General features: G+C 41.9%; 1 long non-coding RNA gene across 2 annotated transcripts; it reads right to left on the bottom strand.

The window, feature by feature from the left end:
- Positions 1-1,076: 1,076 nt before the first annotated feature.
- On the bottom strand, positions 1,077-26,066 carry LOC141989513 (uncharacterized). Of its 2 annotated transcripts, XR_012640003.1 has the most exons (5): positions 25,750-26,066; positions 10,639-10,737; positions 5,331-5,405; positions 4,761-4,821; positions 1,077-1,211 (listed from the first exon to the last, which is right to left on the bottom strand). It is a non-coding gene; the product is annotated as an uncharacterized LOC141989513 (long non-coding RNA). The 2 variants fall into 2 exon arrangements; XR_012640004.1 differs by lacking the exon at positions 5,331-5,405 and having other exon boundaries at positions 25,750-26,062.
- Between the last annotated feature and the right edge of the window lie 264 nt (positions 26,067-26,330).

Below are 26,330 nucleotides of genomic sequence, written 5' to 3'. Positions count from 1 at the left end.
AGCATTCCTTATAAATCCAATGTATTAGGCCTTCCACTACTTAAGGACCTCAGGTACAAGTGTCAGAAAAATGTTGTGGTCATGATGTGCAGACCAGATTTTTGAATACAGATCATGTTCACATTTCCTCTTGGAGCAGACAGAAGGATTATATTCTTCTATTGCCTCCAGCCTAAAATCCCAACATATTGACTGACATGGTGAATGGTTTGATTGATTTCAAGAACAGAACTATTTGTCCTTCCTCAATTTTTGGAGATAAGGGGGGTTGCGTGCACTGAAGAAAGATTTTGCAGCCCCATCCTGCAACCATTTTTCTCACAGGCAGTCCTACTGAAGTCAACAGGAGTTTGGGGTAAGAAGGGCATGCAGTTTGGGATTCCAATGTTGATGCATTTAAATGCAAACTCCATAAAGGTTTAAGAAGACAATCCTTTTTTCTTGGCCTCAAGCATTCTACTATCTATAATAATCTACAGAATGTAGGACTTCATGTAAGAACTATGCCCTTACACGTTTATATCTTTTAGCCAGATATTTACCACCCATAGTCATAATAGTCCTAACAGATGTATGTGTTAGCGTGTATGTTGAACTAATGCATGTTTCAGTGACATAGTGATGCTTTGAAAACATACAGTTATTAAATACTTTGCTTCTAGGCTTTTATATATATATAAATAGAAGGGGATTATGACTGTTGACAACATTTGTTTCCCAGTTCAGAGTGAAGTGCTAATAACGTGCAATAAGCTGGCTGTTAGCCAGCTGTATGACCAGTGGTAAACTTGAGTTTTAGGCATTTCAGATGCTCAGCAGCTAACCTTGATTGTTCGTTCCTTAAACAGATCTATATTCATCTCGGGTATTTCGAAGGCACCTGTCCCTGTAGTATCTAACTCCACATTTAGTGGCTTCTGTAGATCAGCAATGAATTCTAACATGTTACCCTGTCTGGAAATGTCATTTTTGTATAGTGGAGGGTGAAGATCATGAATTCATACTTTCCAGATCCATTTGCTGCTGTTGAACACAGACTCTTTGGTCAGCAAGGGGATTCTTGTCTTCCATGGATTTCAGGTCATCAGGTGGCCAGCGTAGCTCTCCACTTTCAACTTCCCCTGACTCAGTTGGCTCTACCACAATTGATGGCAACCTTTTTGACAGCTTGGGGTACTTCTCACATGAATCTGGAAAAGCCTAATAAAATACTGGGTTATATGTGAGTCAGAATAGAACACACTGATATTTTTTGTATTCGGGCTGTGATGGTGAGTACAGCAGAAGGCCTTCATAGGGAAGAGGTCCTCCTCCTTCCTAACTAACTCCAGGGTATCCTCCCCATTTGCCACTCTACTTTAATATCCATCATACTTTAAAGAGTCTGTGTCCTATCCACCCTACCTCCAGTCAAGAGGTACTGGATAGCATGCCATTGACACAGCTCCTTAACTGACTGATGGAATCACTGTTGGGGATTCACAGAAGCATTCCCTCTGGCTAGTGCTATGTGCATTGTCCTATGCACTGACAATCCTTGATTGTCTGAAGAGTAAGAGATTGGGCCCAGGAATCCAACACTTCTCCAGCATGCTGTGCAAGCAATTAGTGATCACTAGGGTGACCCAACATATTTAATAAAAATATTAAAAGAGTTTAGCAAAAAATTCCATTTCAATATAGGTCGCCTACTAGTCTAACATTCATATGTAATCACTGGAGGAACTGTAAGACACAAGACCACATCTGTGTTACTAAATCACACATCTTCAATCCTTTGCCCTTCACTACTATTGCTCAGATGTGATTTATTCATGATTTCTTGCCATGAAAGTTTATTTAGAAGCCAATATTTCGATGAGCTATTTTGTAAAAGGTACAATTCAATATTTAATAGCACATTCATGCAAAACAGGCATCCATGGAGACCATCATAAACCAAAGAACAGCTCAAGTTATTATTTTTAGTTGACCCATTAAATCTCCAGGTCACACACTATATAGCGATCAAAGCTAGAAACAGAACTTTTTTTTTTTTTTTTTTTTTAAAGGTAAGAAGCTTCATATATTAAATTGAAAACTACAGCTCACTAGATATTTTTAGCAAAGGATATATTACAACTTGTCAACAATTGTCTTTTGCTTTTCAACATTTGTAGATCATATAGTATTTTTGAATCCTTTGTTTTCTTAGGAAAGCAAGAAAATTAAATACAAACGCTTCCAGCATGCTAATGCAACGTTAATATTGTTGCCACTTTGCTGAAGCCTTACACTTGGATCTTCCCCAGCTTTTCTATGTTCAAGTCAGTACAGGTGTATTGTGTTATTTTCTTCTCAACATTTAAATTTCTCTTTATAACACTAGAGGAGAGTTGGAGACTAGTGGACGAAGCAAAGGACTGGGGGCCAGGAACTCTCAAATTCAACTCCAGGCTCTGCCACTGATTCACTGTGTGATGCTGGGCAACTCACAAATTCCACTCCCACTCCCGCACCTCCATCTACACTAGAGTTATAACTAAATCAGGGAACCCAGTTACATCATGGTTGTTATCTGACCCAGCTATAACCCATTTCCAGTTAGAAGTAGAAACAGGACCTTTACCATGTTCCCCAACGAGGCTAAAACATTGAACACGTGGTTCAGGTCCTGTCTACATGACAAACTGGAAATGAATCACAAGACAACTGCATTTTACCAGGTGCCTTGACTCAGAAAGTGGGCATAACTAAGTAGCCACATGACCTTATTTTTGTAACCCTCATCCACTCAGGCTCCTAGTTACCCCACATTGCGGTAGCTGTCATGTGTCGTATCATGTCTTCTATTAGAATGTAAGCTCTTTGGGGAAGGCAATGTCTATTCCTGTATGTCAGGAAAGCACCATTTTTGGCACTGCCATGATAGATAAAATATGTAACTGTAACCTCTGTACAGGTCTCCCCATCTGTAAAATGGGAAGGATGATAATTTGCTATCTCACAGTGGTGTTGTGAGGATTAATTAGTGTTTTAAAGCTCCCTGAAGATGCAGTGTTACACAGCATGCTTAATGTGACAGACTGCTAAAGAAATTATTAACTAAGGCCTTCAGTATACTAGAAAATTCCACTGTTTTAGCTCAACAGTTTAATAATTGTTCTAGTTAAACCTTTCCACCCCTAAAATAGATGCACTTTAAATGGCTGGACCCTTCCTTAATATAATCAGGGTTGGTAGCACACCTAGTACTAAGGTTGCCTGACACCTCCCATTATATGAGCATATTTTCAGCTGCTTATAACTTTGCCAAACTTTAACCACTTGGTTTGAAATTCTCCATCTCAGATGTCTGCCTCACACTGAATTTTTCTGGAAAATTTTCAGCCAAAATTGTTCAGCTGTACATGGGAATAGGGCTAGGGAAAAATTATAAATGGGTTGGAGCAGGGACTTGAAATCTGTGTGAGGCATATGCCTTTTACCTTCTATGTGAAAACCTGTCCAAATCTGCCCAAGTATTAAACCTTTGAAAAACTGCAGTTTGTACATGCTTAGTAGAGACTTAGGATTTTAGCTGCTAAATTCCATCTTCACTGAGCATGCTCCTGCCTGGGGCCGAGCAAAACTTTCCCTGCAATTGCAGTTCTGGGCTCCTGTGAGCAGTGCTGGCTCTGGGTCTGATCACCTGAACTGGGAGCAGGAAGAATGCGTCTCTCTCGTGTACTCTCAATGACCCCTTCTTGGGCCAGCCAAAGTGGAGAAGGAAGCTGTCGGATTTGCATGCAGAGCAGACAAGAGTCAGAGTGGCGGGGGTTGGGAAAGTAGATTGGGACAAAGGGTGGGGGGGACGGAGACTGGACTAAAGGCTGGCTGGAGGGAAAGAGTGGGAGTTGGGATGGGGGGGGTCTAGTCCTGGCTGGGCAAGGAGACTGGCAGCTGGGGAAAAAGTGATACTGGTTGGGTGAGGATATAGAAACTAAGAGCCGTTGGAGCAGGGAAAAGGTGGTGAGGAGAGACAGATGTGACTGAAAGCCAGCATGCAGGAGGAGAACTGGGCCTGGCTGGGCAAAGAGATTGGGTCAAGGAATCCTGGAGGGCAGGAGGAAGGCTGAGATTAGACAAGGAGCTTGGTGAAAGAGATTGGGATTGGGAGCCAGTGGGGACAGGGAATGTGGGTGGGATGGCGGGGTAACTGGAGGCCAGGGTATGCGGGGAGAGAGGGAGATCAGATGAGGAACCAGGAGGGGATGAACTGGGACTGGCTGGGCAAGGAGACTAGGGACAAGAAAATGGGAATGACTGGGCAAGGAGAGTAGGAATGAGACAGGAGAGATCGGGACAGAGAGTCAGGCGTGATGAGACTAGGACTTTAATCCTAATTTAATCCTGAAATAGATTATACGCATACTTGCAAAATCTACTTTTTTTAAAAAACAGTATGTTATGCCTTGTTGATAAACTTCACTCTTTGTCCGTACTGTAGCCCTGTCAGCGTCTGAACATTTATTATTGCATGAAACAAGGCTTCCTCCCATTCAAGTCAATAGCAATTTTGCAATTGGCTTCACTAGGAGAATGATCAGGCTCACAGACTTTACATTTTTTAAATTAAAACTGAATAGGATTACAAGTATATTTTAGACATTGTTTTTCTGTGTCCCATACTGTCAGTTGATCTAGATTGCTGGTTAACGTATAAAAGCTACCAGTTGTATTACGTTGCATATGTTTTTTGTAAAGCAATACAAAATACTTTCTGATTCAGCTGAACTTACCTGGGTGGAAGGGCCGCCTTCTTCCATAACAGGTTCCCGTGTGTTCATCACCTCTGTCATGCTGAAAGTATTAAAATCAAATTGGATAAATTCAGCTTTGCACTCGTTAAAATAATTTTGTTACAGGCTGTCTTTTAACATAACCTCTTGAAATCTGTTTACTTATTAACAGTGTTTTTCCTCTTGTTAAAGTTCCTTCCCCACTCTGAACTCTAGGGTACAGATGTGGGGACCTGCACGAAAACCCCCCTAAGCTTATTTTTACTTAGGTTAAAAGCTTAGGTTAAAACTTCCCCAAGGTACAAACTATTTTACCTTTTGCCCTTGGACTTTATTTGCTGCCACCACCAAGCATCTAACAGATATGTAACCGGGAAAGAGCCTGCTTGGAAATGTCTTTCCCCCCCAAATCCTCCCCAAACCCTACACCCCCTTTCCTGGGGAAGGCTTGATAAAAATCCTCACCAATTTGCATAGGTGAACACAGACCCAAACCCTTGAATCTTAAGAACAATGAAAAAAGCAATCAGGTTCTTAAAAGAAGAATTTTAATAGAAGTAAAAGAATCACCTCTTTAAAATCAGGATGGTAAATACCTTACAGGGTAATCAGATTCAAAACATAGAGAATCCCTCTAGGCAAAACCTTAAGTGACAAAAAGACACAAAAACAGGAATATACATTCCATTCAGCACAGCTATTTTATCAGCCATTTAAACAAAACAGAATCTAACGCATATCTAGCTAGATTACTTACTAAATTCTAAGACTCCATTCCTTTTTTGTTCCCAGCAAAAGCATCACACAGACAGAGAGAACCCTTTGTTTCTTCCCCCCTCAGCTTTGAAAGTATCTTGTCTCCTCATTGGTCATTTTGGTCAGGTGCCGGCGAGGTCATCTTAGCTTCTTAACCCTTTACAGGTGAAAGGGTTTTTCCTCTGGCCAGGAGGGATTTAAAAGTGTTTACCCTTCCCTTTATATTTATGACAACTCCTTAGTACACACAATTATTGCTCATAGTCACAGGACTACTAAGATTGGGCCACATGCTACACTCTGCTATATGGTGCAGGAAGTTGCTAAACTGCCAAATTAGGAGCCAAATCCATAGGGGGACGGGGGGGCTGCAATATGCCCTCTTGTACGCCACAGACTCCCTGGAGGTCTGTCCATCTGGTTGGCACTTATGGCTCTTGGAGGTACAGTCAGAGGTGGGGAGAGGTATTGTATCAGATTCTAGATAGATAGGAAAGGGAAGAGCTGGCAGAACAGCTGCTAGACATGACATGGTCCTTTTCAGTGTGAGCAGAATTCCAAGCAGAAATCTACAAGCTGTTTATTACTGGTTAGTCCTGACATCTCTGGGTTTATGTGGTCAACCCCCTTCTGCCTCTGAATGGGAGATTAGAGAAGAAACTCCAAATTCCCACTCTCCTTGATAGAAAAATTGGCATTAGGGCAGTATTTTGCAAAGCAGAAGTACCAAAGTATTTGTGTTGGGGGAAAACAGAGAAGGAGAAACATATAACAAGAAATCAAGGCTAGTTTGGGGCCTCCCAACCTTGACAGTGACCTGTTAATTATTAATATGTGGTCATATAGATTGTATCTATAGGCAAATATGTACCCAAAGAAATACTAAACAAACTTGAACTAAACTAACTTGTGATATTTTATAATGACAGACGCTTACAATGACAAGATGTCTTTCCCATTTATTAATGACACAATAATTCCTACTAAACCATTAACTGCATACAACCAAATTGTTTTGATGTCTAGGGGCCAGACTTTCAAAGGTGTAGATAGGCACCTAGTGGATTTTCAAAAGCACCTAAGCTGGTTAGGCCTGTAGGACCAGATTTTAAAGGTAGTATCTGGGCACCTAGCTCCTGTTGAAATCAATGGGAGTTAGCTACCTAAACACCTTGACAAATCGATCCCCCAAATCTTATTAAACCAATGGGTGTTAGGTGCTTAACCTGCTTAAGTGTGGCTATAAATCCCACTAGCACCTATCTGCATCTCTAGGCACGTAAATACCTTTGCAAATCTGGCCCTAGCTTTCTTCTGATCCTGTCTATCACACATATAACTGAAAATAGAGGGATCTAAGAGGGACCAGACACTGGCAAGGAGATGGTCACACAATGATCTTCACTGCAGTGAGTTACTTAGTCTACTGCATGTCTATTATTTATACTTACTTCCATACAATTAGGATTTTCCCCATACTTGAGCTTTATAAATAAAATATTTGTCCTTCTACTGAAAAAAATTATGGTAGTGACTGAAAATGACACAAATTATTAGGAAAACTGCAGCCATCAAAAGATAAATCAATCTCCCAATTAATTATCTAAATGTATGATCTACCGACAAAATGGGCTAAAATCATCTTGGGTGTAACTCCATTATCTTTAGTGGAGTTATGCCCTCGATGAATTGGGCCCAGTGTGTTTAGTTCTATCTACTAAGAGTTCAGCAAATGAAAAGCTACTCACTATGTGAGACTCCTTTAGAATATGTAATGCCGGCACTATCAGTTACACAGTTCTGCTATTTGCCACAGCAGAGACTGTTTGATGCATCCTGAAATGCCACTAGTCCTATTGGTCTCATCTCTCAAACTGAGGCCTACATTGTTAAGACTATTTCCACACAAAACAACAAACTAACACATCTTAAGGAGAACATTTTTCAGGCCCATGTGACCAACTGCCCCATGAATCTAAAACATACAGTCTCTGGAGTTAATTAAAGTAATTGTGAAGAGTTTTATATCATCAGCAGCGCAGAACAGCATGGTATCATTGGGATTGTAAAATCCCACTGAATCATGTTTTTAAAACAAAACCAAACCACAGATCTGCTACAAACTTGAGATTAGACATGGGCCGGAACCAAAATCGCAGAAGCATTCTCTGGCTTCAAAAATTTCTTTGGCCAGATTCGATCTAATACATGCTATTAGCTCAGTTGAATTCAATGGTGTTTATTCTGATAGACAACAGAGTAAATGAGAGCAGAATCAAGCCCATCATCTCTGCAGTGGGCAGAACCAAAAGCCTGAATCTGAGCATTCCTAAGCTTAGATGTTCTAAATCCACATCAAAATCTTCAAGTTTTTTCAAGAATCTTCAGATTCTGCCCGTTATAGATAGAGGTTCAAGATGAGGGCTCTAATCTGGGACTTGGACCCATCCTAAGGAGATAGGAAGATTGACAGACATTTCACCTTGCTATTCACTCTGCTTCTGCTATCCAGTATTGAAAACACTTCCCTGCCCTTGTTCCACAGAGCAATAGCCTTATGCATATATTTAAACGAGTTGTCTAAGCAAAAAAATGTCACTGCAACATAATGAAATCTCATTATTGGTCAATAACTGACTTGGTACTTCCCTGAGACCATGGTAAGCCCTGCACATTGTTTCTAAATGACTAAGATAAATGATTCTGGCTGGGAAAGTGGAGACTGTCGTGCCAGTGTCACAAAAGATGCCTTAGTGAATCAGCACTCAAGCTGTTGAAGTCCAGTTCATTCCCTTCAAAAAAAATCTATGGACCTTCAGCGTTTGGTTGAATAGGATGGCAGAAGTAATTGTACTTCATGCATTTCAGAAAAGAATGTAGGGCCATAGAACTGGCAAGGAATTAGGTTTTAACTGAAATAGATTAATTGTTCACAAGCTCTGGTTATAAACACTGAAGGAGAGCAAGAGCTGTCTCTATAGTCTAGGGAATGCAGTGATGTTTGTAACACATTTAACTAAGTATTTAATATTAATAGCTAGCAATAAGAGAACTGAAAATGCAGCTGCACATCAATTCAGCTGAAAGATGGAAATCGCTTGCAGGACACTGGAGAATGATTTCTAGCACTGCTGAATCTGAAATACCTTTTGTGGCTGTGACATGATATTAACAGAAAATAATTTTTTATTCTTGAGGTGATCTTGGTGGGTTTTATTGCTGCTTTTATATAAGTAGCTCTAAACCACAATGGCAGGTAATTAACGTAAAATTTATCATTTATCATAAGAACTGCATACTCTTTTAAACAGGGTCTTGATTTCATTTTATGTACAGTACTCTATGTGCTGACATCACCAATGACATACAGTAGCCATAGCAATGCAAAGCAAGGCGATAAATAGCATTTTACAAACAAAGGGAATAAATTCTGTTCTAATGGATGAGTCACCTACTCTGAGCCTTAAAATTCTTTTAGCGATGAATTAAGAGACACATTTACATTCCCTTGGCTTTAATTGAGCTAGAGTGTACTAATTAAAAAAGTAGCAGAATCTATTCTTGCTTTTCTGTGAAAAACCTAGATGCAGAGAACATTCTCTCAAATGCAATCAGTCAAATTTTAAATTAAATGTGATGAAGACACAGCAACAATTCCATGCTCTGTTGGTATAATCCCGTCCCAATTTCGTTTTGGAGGCACTAGCAAACAAACAAGCTTTGTCTTTCTCCTGGTGATGCTACTTAAAACGGTCAGTGGGGTAAAGAGCACTAAACTGTTTGACAAATGATGAGCCTCTTATCACATGAGAGAATACATAGAGAGAATGTCATAACTATGTGTAAAAACAATATAAGAAATTGTTTTTTTACACAGGCGTTAACCTATGGAACTCACTTTCAAAAGATAGCACTCAGGCCAAGAAGAGCTTCAGCTTCAAAAACGTTAGACACTTATATGGCTAATAAGAACATCCACAGTCACATAAGACATGTTAATATTTCATAAACAGGGTAAACACACTTCAGGGCAAAAACCACCACAAATTAGGACTAAATCTCCCCACGAGCAGGTATTGTCCATTCCAGGATTTCTTGCACCTTCTTCTGAAGCATCTGGTACCTGTCACTGTTGGATATATGATACCAGACTGGATGGGCCGCTGCTCTGATCTAATCTAAACAACTCTGAAATGGTTGTACACTTGGTTTAATGGAGGCTGCAGCTAGGGCAGGGATAGAAATAGCTCAGTATCGCTGGCAACTTGCCAGGAACCTTGCTCTTAAATTGGATGTACGTATACTATACGTTTCTATTAAAGATGAATGAAAGCTAGATACTTGTATTTGCATGTACTTTGATAGAAGAACTGAAATGGCGGTTTTAGTTCCCCTCTATAAACCTGTCATCAATCAGCTTTGGCCTCCCCTTGCAATTCCCAGCTGCATTTCATGACTCTGTGAGTATCTGGCTCTCTGGTATCATGTAGGGTGTCACAGTCCAGTGAATCTTCAAATAACTGTAGAGTTCTCAGACTTCATGCTCCTCTCGTTGGCATCAACACTTCCTCCGTTGATTTCGAAGAAGTTAATCCAGATTTACACCAGAGTGCAAGAGCAGCATTAGACCCACTATCGGTTTGTAAACCAGTGCCACCAGAACACGTTTCAAGAGAGGGACCATGATGCGGCACAGCCATTCCAGAATATTACAGTACCGACACTGGAAGCATTTGTTTGCAGCACTCAGACAAACTCGAGGGTGAACAGTCATCTGTTTCAGATATTTCATTGTGCTTCAGGAAGAGACCCTGTATGATACTGCCAAATTTTTACAGTTGACAGACAGAACCATATAGTTCACTCTCTGACTCAATGAGGTTTTTTTTCTTTTCTTTTTCTTCTTTTTTTTTTTTTAAACAAAAAGCTAAGACTGAAATTGAGAGCAAAGGCTTTCAGAGTGTCAGGATAGCAGCAAATATGACCCTGAGATAAATGCCAGCAAGGTCTTTTGATTCTTAGAAAAAAACAGGAAAGGAAGGGAGAGCAAGATAACAGCAACAGCTTCTAAACTGGAGTGATAAATAATAAACACAGGACAATGAAATGAGTAGTATATTACCTTTAATCACATGAATGGATGTCGTTTCCAAAAACTGTCTTTGCTGCCAATGTTCACTTTGGTGATGAAGTGTCTCTCAGAGTCAAATCCTAAATGTATCTGAAAGAGACAACATTAGAGAAAATCAAAAAATGCAATGAAAATGACAAAGCTGGCAGAGCCCGGTATGAAAGATTACTACTGTAAACTTCATGCTTCAGAGGGAGGAGGCAGAAACTCCTACTTTGGAGGCTTGTATAATTTTCTATGCCAAATGGAAATCAGTCTTGATTAGGAAACAGCTATTAGCAAATCCTAGTGAATTACTGAGGCAGTTCATACTCTAGAGCCCCCCAAAGGCTGTTGGTTCAAATAGCTTGGCATTTGACTCTTCATGACTAGGGAACCTTAGTCCCTAATCAGAAGCAAAGCCACATGCTCATTATTGAAACTGGGACAAGCTTTGATTCTTACACATAGGAATTTTGGTTTTATGAGGGAAAACAGCTAATAAGTAGTAACAATAGTGTAAGTCATTTAGTTTAGTATTGACAATGTGCTTGGTGCAGTACAAAACATAAAGTAAAGACATTCCCTGCCCAAAGAGCCATCAATCAAGAAACATAGAAGATACATACTGGGAAACCCAGAGAAGGGGATAATTTAGGGGGCAGATCTATATTACTGTATTCTTATGGGCATCACAGAAGAAGTGATTTTTAGGAGGAATCTGAATGAGGAGAAGGTGATGCCCTGAACAATGACAGAGTGGCTGCTTGGTGAACTGAGATAGGGCTCCCACTATAGTAACATGCATCACCCATTTTTCTACTTAGTTTTGGGTGTAAAATATTAGCTAAATAGCTTGAAAAGTTACAGTGATGAAAAACAGTACATAGCTGAACTAAACAGACTTTGAGAAATACATTTAGCCCTATGATTTGCCAAAGCTACTTTTATGCCAGCCACAGCTATTTCTTTGGACGTGAAAAAGACATTTTCCCTGACGTGAATGGCAGTAGTGTATACATTTTATACCCTCCAGTGGTTTGGATTCTGACCCAAGTGAATAAACAAACCTACCTGTTCTGGAGGCCTCTCTGCCAGAATTTATATTCCTGCATTAACTGCACACTGATTTTATTCAAAAAGAGTGGCTAGGCAAAATTGCCTCTTGTGTTCTAAAGCTTCTTCTCTTGCTAGAGCCCATGGCTATTGCCTTTAAAGAAGGAGACAGTCTCAGTGTGCTTCTGGTGCAAGCCACGAACCTTAGCATTTCTCTCCAAGTCAACACAGTCCTCTCATATCCCCAGAATTCAGTTCAAAACTGTTTAATTCTTGTCAGGTGATTTTTCACTCCTCTCCAATTATCAGATCAACTTGAGAGAATCTGTTACTCTGTCCCTTAAGAAATTCATGACTGTACTCAATATTTTACTCTTATTTGGAAACTGGACAGCATTCAAAACCTAGTGATCCAATACACCGGTAGGAAGATTTTAATCCCACTGACCACTATAATACTGCTATTAGTAAAACCCATGAAAATGCAGCAAGAACTGACCTATGTTAAATCTCTCCTTTAGAAAAGATTAGATGTTGTAAGGACAGTTATTATACCCTGAGTCAGCTATCAGTGACAGAGTAAATGATGTACGAGATTATTAAATGGTTATAGAATTGCTTTCCTCTAGGTAATTGCTATGAATCCAGCCCAGGACAGCAGCTCCATGAAATTATCATCATCTGATAGCTGTTCAGTGGCATATAAGAATCCAGTAGCTTCAGTCCACTCCCTGTGGAACAATTCACCCAAAACACCATCATTACTACCACCTGTCCAGTCTCGGCAGAGAAGCCAGTGATTGAACTGACTGGGACACTGAACTTCTGCCCAGAACAAGGTTGAGCCCCCTTGGCTACATAACACCTGCCCGTGCAGCATCTGCTCTCTGAGGGAGCTTTAGCCTCTGATGTTAAGTCACATGAAAATTATAATGAGAAAGAATCAACCTAAAAAATGTCCAGTGGAAAGAGACCCAAACCCTCCAGCAAAGCCATATTTAAAACAAAAAAAAAAAAAAACTTTTTCAGTCTAGAAGTCTTAGAGGGAAATTCTTCCAAAGTACAAAGCAATCAGAATGCCGTTATTCTCTGCGTGGAGATATACTCACTTCATCCAGTTAATAGACATGATTATCTTCTTTGGTTGACATTAAAGGAAACATTAACTAATACCCTTCCTTCAGCAATATTGCTTAATCTTTTAAAACAAGGCACAGCTATTGAGGCCACATGGTGAGCTTTAATAATGTGGAAGCACTGCCTGAAAATTACTCCAGTAAAACCCCTCCCTGTTGATTTGCTCTTGTCTCTTATTACACTACCGCACCTCCTTTGCTGTGCCACTGATGCCAGCCTTGAGTGCCAATTTGTCTATATTTGTCACAAATAAGTGTGCACTTTCTTCCACGCTACCCCTTGCACATGGAATGCCCTCCCTGCATTAATCTGCAGACCCATTTCCCGTCCCCTTCTGATGCCCCTCCTCAAGACAACTTCTGCTGTGATGCCTGTAAGGGATCAGCCAAAGGATGATGACTTAGCTAGGCAGCTGTCTGGGATAGCTCCTATTTTATTTTATTTATGTCACGAGAAACCAAAAAATTCAGTTGATCTGAAACCACCAAGTTGTGCAGCAACTGAGCTATGTCACTGGGTGAGCCTGGAATCCTTACCGCCAACCTCCCTTTCTCGTCAACAGTTTGTCATACTCATGTGCCGGGTCTTAGATGCGATTGTAAGATTTCTGGAGCAGGGATTGTGTGTTGTACCGTGCCTAGCACAATGGAGCCTGAATTCTGATTGGGGCCTTTAGGGCACTACTGCAAGACACATAATAAATATATGAATGATGCCTACAGCATTGGAACCACTCCAATGCACAGATCTATTCACACACCCTTCTCAGCGTGGCGAGCTGAACCACAGTGTCCCCGAGGGGCACTGTGACTGAGAGTGCAATGGCATCAATCCAGGATGCTTAACAAAAGAGCCCTGATTCCCTCAGTAACAAACGGCCCAAACAGCCCCTTCAGCAGAGGCGACGCATGGGGGAGTATGTGGGGGTCACATGTCCCCCCACCAGATTTGCTGCTTGGCTTGTACTGCGCATGCTCAGTAACATCTGCTGAAGCCACTGCCCTCACTCTTCCTCCCCCTCTTCCCCCCTCCCCCCAATCAGCAGGTATGGGTCATCTCTGCCCTTCAGCCTTGGTTCATTAGCCCAGATTAGGTCACCACCTTCCCTTCGGGCCATGACTGATTTGTACGTCCAATGCCCAGCAAGCATCTCTGGTCACACACCAAGGCAGCTGGCTGGGCCTGTCTCCCGGTCCAAAGCTCAGCCTCTGGGCCTGCTGTCCCAAATGGTGCTTTCTAGCATGGCATTTCCATCCTCCAGTGGGAAAAGAGCTGGCAGCAGGAAGCAGGGGTGGGATTTGCAACCAGCTCTCTAGCCTCCCCAGGTGGATTGGGGAAGCCAGTTGCTCCTTTGGGCTCCGCCCCTAACCAGTCAGAGCTGTGGGGGCAGGGCTGGCCTTCCCATGTGGGGGAGCAGGCGGCTCCGTGATGGTCCGTGGCAGATTAACTACAGTATTGGCAACCCCGAAGGTTCAAAAAGTCATGAGTCGGACCCCAAAATGCCATGAGATTGGCCAAAAATCATTCAGTCTTTACAACAGATTATACTGTGCTTTTGGGGCCGTCTTTTGATTCTTGAACTCCCCCTGCACATCCCCAGAGCGTGGGTAACTTAGTGTTGCGAACTTTCCCAGGTTTATTAAGGTGATTTTGGCCCCCCCAAGGGCGATCATCCATCCATCCCTTATTTCAAGAGATTGTTCCTTATTTCATTGATTTTCCCCCGAGGGTGACCACCCATCCCTTATTTAAGATGAACTGAAATGTATTAAACCTGGTAAGTACCATTTCAAACAGTAAATTGAAGCTTATGATAATTGCATTGTATACTTGAGGGCAGTAGAAATTTACACTTGAGAGAAAAATACATGCTATGCTAAAGGAAATGGTGTTTCCTTAAAATAAAAGCATTCTCCCTTATTTTTCATGTGGTTTTCCCTTATTTCCATTCAGCAAAGTGGCTCACCCTATCTCACCCCCACATCTGCTCATCCCCCTACCCAGCAACTAATTCTGCCCCAATCCCTAAATCAATCCTGCTCCCCCTAATCCCCCCACATCTGTCTGTCCACTAGCTCCCGATCATTTCTGCCCCCACCTTTTCCCCCAACTCCTCCAATCAGTTCTGACACCCCTGTTGCCTCACATCTGCTTATCCTGCAGTTTCACAGGTTTTTCACTCCACTCTCCTGGGCCCATGGATGGGGGAGCTGCAGAGGGTCCCATCCCCCTTCTCAGGCCAGGCATTGCAGGGAAGCAGGAGCAAAGGAGCCGCCCTGTTGCACACAGAAGATGAGGAGAGTGTGGAGATGCTGGGCTCTTTCTGTTCACTCTCTCCCCTTCTGGGAGAATAGCATCAGCTCCTGAGGAGAGGAAGAGACCACAGCCTGCATCCTGCAGCAGCTCTGATTGGCTGCTCTTCCCCAGGAGGCAGGTAAGTGGAGACGGCCAGGCTGAAATTCACAAGGGGGCAGGAGCCTCTCATGTCATCATGAGACTGCCGGCTGAGATTCCATGACTCATGAAAAAATCGTGAGAGTTGGCAACACTCACAGACTCATAAACTTTAAGGCCAGAAGGGACCATCATGATCATCTAGTCTGACCTGCAGATTGCAGGCCACAAATCCTCACCCATCCTCTGCTGCAGAAGGCCTATAACCTCTGGCTGAGTTACTGAAATCCTAAAATCCTGATTTAGGACTTGAAGTTACAGAATCCACCATTTACACTAGTTCAAACCAGCAAGTGATTCATGCCCCATGCTGCAGAAGAAGGCGAAAAAAACCCCCAGGGTCCCACCAATCTGACCGGGGGGAAATTCCTTCCTGACCCCAAATATGGTGATTAGTTAGACCCTGAGCATGTGGGCAAGACCCATCAGCCCACCTGGGAAAGAATTCACTGTAGCAACTCAGAGCCCTCCCCATCTAGTGTCTCGTCTTTGGCCACTGGAGATACTTGCTAACAGCAGTCGTGGATGGCCCATATGCCATCATGCCATCCCCTCCATAAATTTATCAACCTCAGTCATAAAATAAGCTAGGTTTTTTTGCCCCCACTACTCCCCTTGGAAGGCTGTTCCAGAACTTCACTCCTTTGATTATTATAAACCTTTGTCTAATTTCAAGCCTAAACTTATTGATTGCCAATTTATATCCATTTGTTCTTGATCCAGCACTGGCCCTTAACTGAAATAACTCCTCTCTCTCACTGGTGTTGATCCCTCAGATGTATTTATAGCGAGCGATCATAGCTCCCCTCATGCTTCCCTTTGTTAAGCTAAACAAGCCAAGCCCCTTAAGTTTCCTCCCGTAATGTAAGTTCTCCATTACTGAGACCATCCTAGCAGACCTTCTCTGTACCTGTTCCAGTTTGAATTAATCTTTTTAAACATAGGAGACCAGAACTGCACACAGTATTCCAGATGAGGTCTCACCAGCACCTTGTATAGTACTTCCCTATCTCTACAGATGCATCTTAGGATTGCATGAACCTTTTTCACAGTCGCATCACATTGGCAGTTCATAGTCATCCTGTGACTGACCCATTCCTCCAGGTCTTTCTCCTCCTCTGTCATTTCCGACTGATACATCCATAGTTTATAGCAAAAGTTCTTGTTGTTTGTCTGCAAATGCATGACCCTTCACTTTGCACTATTAAATTTCATCCAACTTCTATTACTCCAGTTGTCAAGGTCCTTCAGATCTTCTTGTGTCCTCCTCCATATTGGCAATACCTCCCAATTTTGTGTCATCTGCAAATTTTATTAGCACACTCCCACTTTTTGTGCCAAGATCATGAATGAAAAGATTAAATAGGATGAGTTCCAAGAACAATCCCTGAGGAAGTCCACTAGTAACCTGCCTCAAGCCTGAGAGTTCACCTTTCTGTATGATCCGTTATAGTCTCCCCTTTAACCAGTACCTTATCCACCTTTCAATTCTTGTATTAATCCCCATATTCTCCCATTTAACTAATAATTTCCCATGTGGAGCTGTATCAAATGCTTTACTAAAATCCAGGTAGATTAGATCTACTGCATTTCCTTTGTCTCGAAAATCAGTTAACTTCTCAAAGAAAGAGATCAGGTTTGTCTGACATGATTTACCTTTCATAAAACCATTCTGTATTTTATCCCAATTACCATTTACCTCTGTGCTTTACTCTGTCTTTCAAAATTTGTTCTAAGACCCTGAATACAATTAATGCCAAAGTAATGGGCCTGTAGTTTCTCAGGTCACTTTCCTCCCCGCCCCCTTTCTTAAATATTGGTACTATATTTACAATTCTCCAGTCACAGTGTGTGACCCCAAAGTTTATGGATTCATTAAAAATCTGTGCTATTGGGCTTGAAATTTCATGTGTAAATTAATTGAAAATTGCAAAACTGAAATTCCTAATACACATGTTCTATCAATGCAATTGAAATAAAAGGTGGTGAACTTTTTTAAGTTCCGGTGCCTAAAGTTGGAATCCTAAGTAAAAGTGCCCTTGTTTGCCAGGTGCTAAGCACCTGCAACTCCTACTAATTTCAATGAGAGCTGTGGATTCTTGACATGTCTAAAAGTCAGTCCACCTTTATTTAGGCACCTAGATATGCACGTAACAGCCACACCTCAGCCAACTCAGTACAAAACTGTTAGCCTGCTCACCAAAAGCTTCCCAGGTATACTAGACAATAGAAAAATGATTATTACAGAAGTGACCTGTAAGAATATTAGCAAGACCTATCATCCAACAAATTTAATAATAATAAATAAAAGTTTAACATCAGATTAACAGCTGTTTTACAGGACAGGTATTTCCCTTCATCTTCTCCGTCCTCTTTATGGTTCTCAAGTAAATAAATCTTCCATATAACAGTAATGGAAATATTAACAGCCTAACAATATTGCATTGAAGTTTCACCTTGTTATAAATAGCTGTAAATTGGCCGTATGGAGTTATTTGACATGCAAATTTATTTTATAATTTAAAAAGTTACCGCAGGAACTGTGCTGCCATACCATGAGCTTTACTGACTATTTAAATAGTACTCAGGGGTTCCACACCCTCTCCCCTCTGTAAAGGTGCACAGTAGCTCCATATATGGTTTAACTGTAAACAATGTAATCTTGGAGCTCAATCCTGCTATCTTGTACACAAAGCTGCCACTGACTTTCAACGGAGTTTTGAGTGCACAATGATTTCAAGACTAGGCCCTTTGCCTCCCACTTCCTTACCCCACTTAACAGCTCTGTAGAACGGCAAGCATTTCTCTGGCCAACAGGGTGTTCTCTTCATTTTCATTACAAAAAAGCTACTGACTGAGAAGAAAACTGAAATAAAGATGTGGAAATATAACATTAAAGCGGAGAAGCCATGATTTGCTGCTAAGTGTGTCCAAACTGGAGAGCCTCAGTAAACAACAGGGAATTTTGGACAGTGACTGAAAATGGGTATTTGGGTATCAACCAATTTACTCAATAGAAGAAGGAAGGAGATGCATTATTTTTGGCAGATTTCTCTGCAGAAGGTAAAGTCTGTCAATTTTGCAAAGCCTGGGAGTGATCCCTGGCTGAACTGCAATTGTTGTGGCAAACGAAGAAATGAAGAACAAAAAAAACCCATGAGATGCTCATCCAGGAGAAGGAGGGTACATTCAGTTTTCTAGTGCCAGGTGTTTCTGCATAGCCAGTTCTTTTGTGCCTTGTTTAAGACTGATTCATCCTACGTTATTATCCTAGATAGCTTCTGGGTTTACTGATCTTTTCCCATTAGCATTGTTTCCATTATCAGCTATACAAGATTTTTTCCCCCAGTTCATCTTTCTTAATGTATTTATTATAAAATCTCAATACCGACCAGGAAACAAAAAGTGGTTGTTGTCAGACCACCTCTAAGGTCTAAAAACTTCAGTTGACACGTGTTAGCGACAGCTGAATGTGAATGTAAGCTTAATATTATTAACAGTATTTTAACTTCCATTCACTCTTGTCTTCCCATCCATCATTATCTTAACTGATGATCTTTAAATATTCAAGTTCTCTCTTAAGTCTCATCAAACAAGAAGATTATGTTAAATCATGGCTTTGAAAGGAAGAAGAAATGCAGACAGTGTACTATAGATGTCAAGAAAGAAACCAGTAGATAATTCCCCCTCTGGTGAACTCTGGAAAAACTTAACTATTTCTTCTTTGGGCTAGTTTCTGATCTCCACCCCTCTCAGCACTAAATGCAGTTTTATACTTTCAAATTATGCTCTTTGTATTTCCAGGTGTTTGTACTCTCTTCCCCCACACCTTGCCACTGTTTAAAATCTTGAACAATGCTCCCCTTTTCCTTAGTATTCATTGTAAGTAAGTACTGTAATCACTAAACAGATTATTAATTCAGCCTACTCAATGGTTTGGTTCTTGCAGATGGAGAATTTCTCCATTTGCAACTTGTTTACTTATTTTAATTTAAAATCTTTTGAGCTGTGCAAGCAGGGCGCTTCCCACCACTATCATGTGTCCCTTCTGGGATCAATGGTTTCTACCCCAAGCTTAGGACACCATTCCACCACTTCTGTTCAAGTATTGCTTGTAGATAGATACAGTATTTGATTGCAAGGTCTTTTAGAATCCTCACTATGAGGTTGTTCAGGAGATGTACTACAGGTGCAAAGAAAGCTATTTGCAGTTGCAACCATGCCGCTTTGGGCAGGGAGTTTGTCTGATCTCATAAGGTTGACTGGGATGGGCTAGGCAGTAGTATTTGGATGGAAGATCGCCAAGGTATTCTGCAGGAAGTGGTACTGTGTGTTTAGTGTGGATATACGTTTTTTCCCCCCTATATCAACGCTGATTATATATTTGTACTGAACTGTATCTTAGGCACTTGGATGCCTAAGATATCACCTTGTGGATGAGATGTAAAAACTCCTGACCACTTGTGGTTATTAGAAACTCATGGCACTTCTGCAGGAGCTGGAGGACTAGCTTCAGTGTCCTGGAAAACTTCCAAGTTGAATCAGTACCTACCTTTGATCCTGCACCCTACAGCTTTGATGGAGACCACTTCCTTCTTCTCCACCTATCCTAAGCTGTTAAACAGTGGGAAACATTAGACAGCTTTCTTGTTTCCTCTGGCTGTACTTCTGTGATAGATGGATGTGCATTTTATAAAGTTCTTTGGGATCCAAGGAGCTATGTAAATGTAACTTAATCTTATAACATGGACCACTGAATTGAGATTTACACATGTGTGAGATCTTGCTTAAACCTCCCACTTCTGTTTGGATGCAAATATTTTTCCTAAGCAACCGAGACAAGTGAAATATGTGTCAGAGTCTGGAGGTTAGATATCTGTTCTATTCTTTCATTTCAGAAGGTGCTCTGGTCTCTTCCCTCCCACACTGTACTTGAGTTCTCCTCTCCACAAGTCCAGAGCTGCCTTCCTCTTCACAGCTTCCTGTGTTAGGTATAAGAGTTGATTTCTCTGAAAAAGCAGCAGCAAGCTAAAATGACTCGATGTGGAGGAGCAGCACTTCGGAATGAGACATAGCATGGAGTTCTAGAAAGTGAAAGGGGTAGGAGGCTTCTATTTCTGAAGTGTGCTGCTCTCTCTTTGCTAACTTCATGAAGAGCTAGTTTTTACTTTTTTCTGTACTAGTCTCCAGATCAGCTAGCAGTGTAAGATCAACTCGGTTAGAGTTTTGCCACTGTTGATCTACAAAGTATTGGTTTGGGGCCTCCAAAGAGCTGGCAAGTCACTCTATTCAGTCTCACTAGTTTTTGTGGTTGTATTGTGAGTCTAATGATATTTAGTGTTTTTCTTAAAGCCTCAGCTCCTGGAGTCCTGGGATTACATGAGAATCTGAGCTTTCTTTTCTTTTCTTTTTTTTTAGTAAGTGTCTAGCTCTCCCGGTTGCAGAGTAAAGCTGGAAAAGTGAATCCTAACCACTCAAAAATAATAATAAATAAAACAGAAGGAAAATTCAAAATGTATTTTAAAAAACCTCATGGCCTCTGGGGGTGGCCTGACTCATGGTTTTTGAACATATAGGATTGGCAATACCGCTTGATACTCCTCTTTTCCAGATGTTTTACAGGCACTTAAGTTTGTGAACGCTTGATCTCAACACTTAATTACAGGAGCTTTCTGAAGAAGGTACTCCACAGGGGCAGGGGCAGGAAGAGAGGAAGCAAGGGCAGCAAGCCAGCATGAGCAGAGGCAGGAGGAGGGCCAGGCAGCAGGGAAGCAATATGCAGAGGAGCAGAGGGAGAGAGAAATGGAGCAGATGGGAAGAGTGACTAAATGAATTTCTCTGAATGCTAGTAGGCCTCAGTATCATGGAAATCTCCACAGACTCCACACAGAACTGTGGATCTGTGCCAACGGAAGGATTTTTGCCATTCAATACAGGAACTGGTTGACGCGAGAGGACCTCATTAAAAATCAACCCCATAGATACTAAAGATAAGCCTCAACAAGCTGTTGATACATTTTTACAGATATGTGTTCTGTTACTTGCTGTACAAATAACATCTCTGTTGAGAACTTACTTTTGGAATCTGAAAATGCCCTTAATGAGCAGCATGTTCCTACACTTCACTTGTCATTGCAGAGAACACTGTGGGCTTCCTGGTTTGTTCAAGAAGTATCACACACCAAACACTTTACAAATGAGCATATAAACCCTCCTAATTCAAAGCACAAGCCAACTGGTCATTAAATGGGGTTAGGGAGAAACTTCCAATAATTCCATAATTATCCACGATGGGGTTTCTTGCACCTTCCTTGAATGAAGCTGGTACTTCTTTTTTTTGACACTGTTTGAGGCAGGATACTGGACTCGCATTAGGGCTGTCCCACACCCTGTAGTAGCTTTGGGAGTTGACGGCAGACAAGATTCTGTTCCGCCTCCTCTACTTAACAGGGTCCTAATTTTAGTGCTTCTGATCAATAGAACAGGTGGTTGTGCTGGCTGACTCTTCTGTTCTTTAGAGCATGAAAATTGGATTCCTGTTCTTCACTACTTGTCAATTCTTCTGGATTGTCCCAGTATTAGATAGCATTTCCACTAGCAGAAGAATGTATGCATGTCAGAGCATCAGCACAGACTAGGCAATTAGTAGAAGGAAAAGTAGTCTGAGATGGATTCCAAATTGTCTGTTCTCTTTTTGGAAGGCATCATGAAAGAATGTTCCAGTTTGTCCATCACACAAAGTGCAGATTTATAGTAACAGAATTAGGACAAGAGCAGGTTAGACATATGGAATTGCAGTTACCTAAAAGATGAAAACTAGGTATTTCCGTATAATTCCCTATATAATCTCTGATATATGCAATGAGGTACGATAGACACTACACTACGATCTTGTAACCATGAGCCTTTTAGTTCAGAGTTTAATATAGCCAAAGTATTTGAACAGAAATGTAAAAGACTGGCCTTAAAAAAGAGACACTTATGCAAGAACAAAGATACAGACTCGACTCTTAATGTAATTAACAGAAGAATGGAAGGTGTCACGATACCATCTCTTAGCACTAGGGATGGAGGAGTTTTTTCTTTCTGATTTAAAAATCGAAAGCTCAGCAACAAGAATTAAATTGAATTTCCAAAGTACTAAACATTGCCACATTCTGAGTCGGCTAACGTGAGAATGCAATGTGCTGTCCCAGAAGGGGTAGTCCAGTTGCATATAGCAGGCAACACATGGAAAAAATAAAGAAGGGAAACTATTTTTTTTTAAAAAACAACACTGCCTGAGTCTTGAAATAAGCCATGAAATCTAAAAGCACACATGCTTAAACACTGCAAAGGGCCACCCTTCCAACCAGTTTCTAAACATGCACCTGAAAGATCTGCAGATCTGTTTGACGTACATTAGTCACTCAGTCAGCATGGGCAAATGCACATGCCCACTCAAGACTGTGGGCACACTGACAGACATTAGTTGGAAATTCAGGCAATTTGTTACAAATATTACAGAGGTTTGAACAGATGTGCTGTACTTTCAAAACTTTACTGACTTCTAACATAATGTGACTGCGGATTCTTTGTCAGTACACCCAGACAACACCATTGACAGCAACAGGCTTGCAAAGTTGTAGCACAGCAAAATTTGGCCCACACTGCTGACAAGAGATCTCCTGTTGTTATTATTTGGATTATGGTGGCACACACAATATGCTAGGCGCTTTCCAAACATATAATAAGATGCAATCCCTTCCCCAAAGTGTTCACAATCAAAGAAAGAACAAACAAAGGATGAGGGAGAGGGATAAGACATACTTCTGTTCAAATTAAAAAATGGTTGCGTCAATTACCCCACTTTCCTTGTATTTAGTCATTATTAGTTGCCAGTTTCTATAGGCCTCCTAGTAGAAGGGAGTCTTGGGGAGGGATTTGAAAAAGGAAAGGGTGGTGGATTTATTCACACATATGTGCATGCACATACTTTTAGAAAGAACAAGGAAGTCATTTCACTGTGTATGATACTCGGCAGATCTGATAGCTGATCTATGCAGAAACATGTTGCTCAATACAAAGAGATCGTTGTGAGGAAGAGAGAAGGTAGTAACTGTATTTGCACATTCATTATTCTACTAAAGTAATGTACCAGAGAAGTTGGAGAAAATACCACATGATTGACATATTGTCAAGCCACATCAGGAAAGCAAGGAAACCGTGTCAAATAGTTCCTTGTTTTTCTTCTTTGTAATCGTAAGATTGACTCTTGCATTTAAAATGGAATAATAATTATTAGAATATTGAGCTACGTGCTGCATTCTTTTCTGGGGACCAAATGTATTGCTCATAAAGCTAAGGGACATAAAACACAGGCTTTGGAAGGGGTTTTGTGCAGGCATGCAGCGTGCAAGCTTCCCCCTCTCCAGCTCTGCCAAGTACGCTTCAGTCCAGAAAACGGCTATTTTGTTCTTGGGCTTCTTTCAAGATTGCTTATAGTGCCAAACTATAGGGCGGATTTGTAATGCAGACAAATTAAGGCTATGATGTGAGTACACTCTGCTGTGTCCCAATCCACTACATCAGCTAGTTCGTAGTATTTTAGTAAAGATGTCAGCCAACAAAACCTACTAAAAAGAGAAAGCTGCCCTGAAGGCGTATGTCCAGTACAACTTGCTTTTTTTAGCTAGAAGGTTTATTCTATCACACTTTTAGCCTAACTCTCCCCCAGTGACTGAGGCCATACTCAGAAAAATACAAACAGATCTCTGTACCAAATAAATGAAAATTTTTGTGGTATTTTTCCTTTGGCAATCTCTGGGATCATATGAAAACATTCACACTTCATGCTCAGAGTAATCATTATCCCTGCTTACATGGAATAGTAGACTCATTATTTCTATAAATGAAATTATAATTGTGATATTTGCTAATTTAATGGAAAGCACCAGAACTCAGGATACTTTTAATCAGAATATCCAAACTACAAGTAAAAGCCTAGTCTTTTAAAAGTTACATTTTGTTACCTTTCAAAATTCATCTTGCAAATGGTGAAATAAATGAGTAGCTAAGATAATCACCAACCAAAGTCTCTTGATGCTATTAGAAAAGGAGTACTTGTGGCACCTTAGAGACTAACGAATTTATTTGAGCATAAGCTTTCGTGAGCTACAGCTCACTTCATCGGATGCATCCGATGAAGTGAGCTGTAGCTCACGAAAGCTTATGCTCAAATAAATTCGTTAGTCTCTAAGGTGCCACAGATACTCCTTTTCTTTTTGCGGATACAGATTAATACGGCTGCTACTCTGAAACCTGTCTTGATGCTATTGTTATTCATCATGGTTCCTTCAAACCTAGGCCATCCAGCTACCAAATGGGATTTTTTTAAAAGTATGCACTGACAATAACCATTCTTTAGTTAATCCTGCTTAACCTCCTTTGCTGGGTAAAAGAACTATATTTAAAAGGGGGGAAAGCAATGCACATGCAATTGTTATTCCTTCCTTCACACACAACTTACGATGCATGTAACTATTTACAAGCAGTAAAAGACATTTTCTAAGATGTTCCAGTATATTATATGCACTCATCTATATACACACTTCTTAAATTTCACTGCATAACTCCTAAGTAGTTGGAGCTAAAGAAGACCACATACGGTTGCGAACAGTGATAGGTTACAGTTATTCCTTAAGTGGTTTTTGCCCAGAAATTGTAGGTATAAACTTTTGAATGTTGTTGATGCCATTATCAGTGTTGTCAGATTCTATGATTTCTAGGGGGGGTTCTATTTCCAGGTGGTGCAGAATATCCTCTGCAGAGAGCTGTTAGAAGTGTAATCTCCTTCCTTTGAAGTATTTGGGACCTATGACTACAACTCCCATTAATGGGAGTTTGAGATATAAATCTACCATACACTGAGGGGAAGTGTGGCCGATGTATTTAATTATAGGTCCGTGTGAACTGATGGGTAGCAGACCGCAGCCACAAGTGTCTTGTGCATGATCATTCCTACACAGAATGAAAATAAAGAGAGCGTAACACTGCTGCCTGCCCCTTTCTGTTTATACCATACCACTTTGTGCCCTTATCTTGAATAAAAATAGCCTTTTGGGTTGCCAAGAAATCGAATCGAATTTTCCCTCCAGTGAGGTTGCTCTGGGCTGCCTCCACGCCCCGGCTGCGTCCTGTCCTTGCTTCGGCCCCCTTGCCCTGCCTTGGCTTCCTGCCCCAAGCGCCTTCCCTGCCTGCGCCTCCTACTCCAGTTCCTGCCCCAGCCCTAGTCGGGGTTCCCCAGCGCACGAGAAGCTCCGGAGTCCGGCTCCTTGCCCGGGCAGAGCGGCCCCAGCCCTCCCGCAGCCACCCACCTTCTCCCCCCCGCCCTCCAGCGCTGCCCGGGACCGCGCCACTCCGCTGCCCCAGTGAGCCCCGAAAGCGCAGCGGCTCCCGCGGCGGGGGGGGGGGGGGAGGGCGCGGCTGGCGGCTCACCTGCTGCTGCGGTGCGAGGCGCCCGGTCGCCTCCGCGTGTCCCAGCCCGGGCTGCCCGGTGCAGCAGGGAAGCTGCGAGGAAATGGCCAGCAGCTGCCGCTTTGTGCCGCTAGGAGAGAGGCAGAGCTCCAGGCAGGCAGGCAGCCCTCTACCTCCCATGCACAGGAACAGAGGGAGCCTCAGCTCCTCAGCACATCCACATCATCAGTGACCAGGGGCTGGCACCACGCTGCTGCTGCCGCTGCCGCACCTCCTCGCATGCAAACGAGCTCTGCCGCTCCCGGGGCCGAGAAACCCCTCCCCTAGGCTGAGTGCCGGCAGAGTTCGTGACTGGGCGGTGCGGGAGCGGCGCGGGAGCCACGGGCCCCGGCAACAGTGGGGCTGAGCCGCCTCAGCTCCCCACGTCCTCCCCCCCCACCCCCAGGCTTCGTGTCGAAGCTCCTGAGTTTGGAAAGCAGGCAGGAGGGTACTGAGCGAAGTGATTTTCAAACTGCAGGCCCCATGGAAAAGTCCTACATAGCACACTGAGCAGCACGTGGCTGCTTTGCTACAGGTTTGTGTTAAACCGTCCTGTCGACTTT

This window comes from Natator depressus, chromosome 6 (assembly GCF_965152275.1).
Source record: "Natator depressus isolate rNatDep1 chromosome 6, rNatDep2.hap1, whole genome shotgun sequence".
NCBI lineage: Eukaryota > Metazoa > Chordata > Testudines > Cheloniidae > Natator > Natator depressus.
The sequence above is the reverse complement of the archived record's forward strand: the minus strand, read 5'-3'. Positions and strand labels throughout refer to the sequence as shown.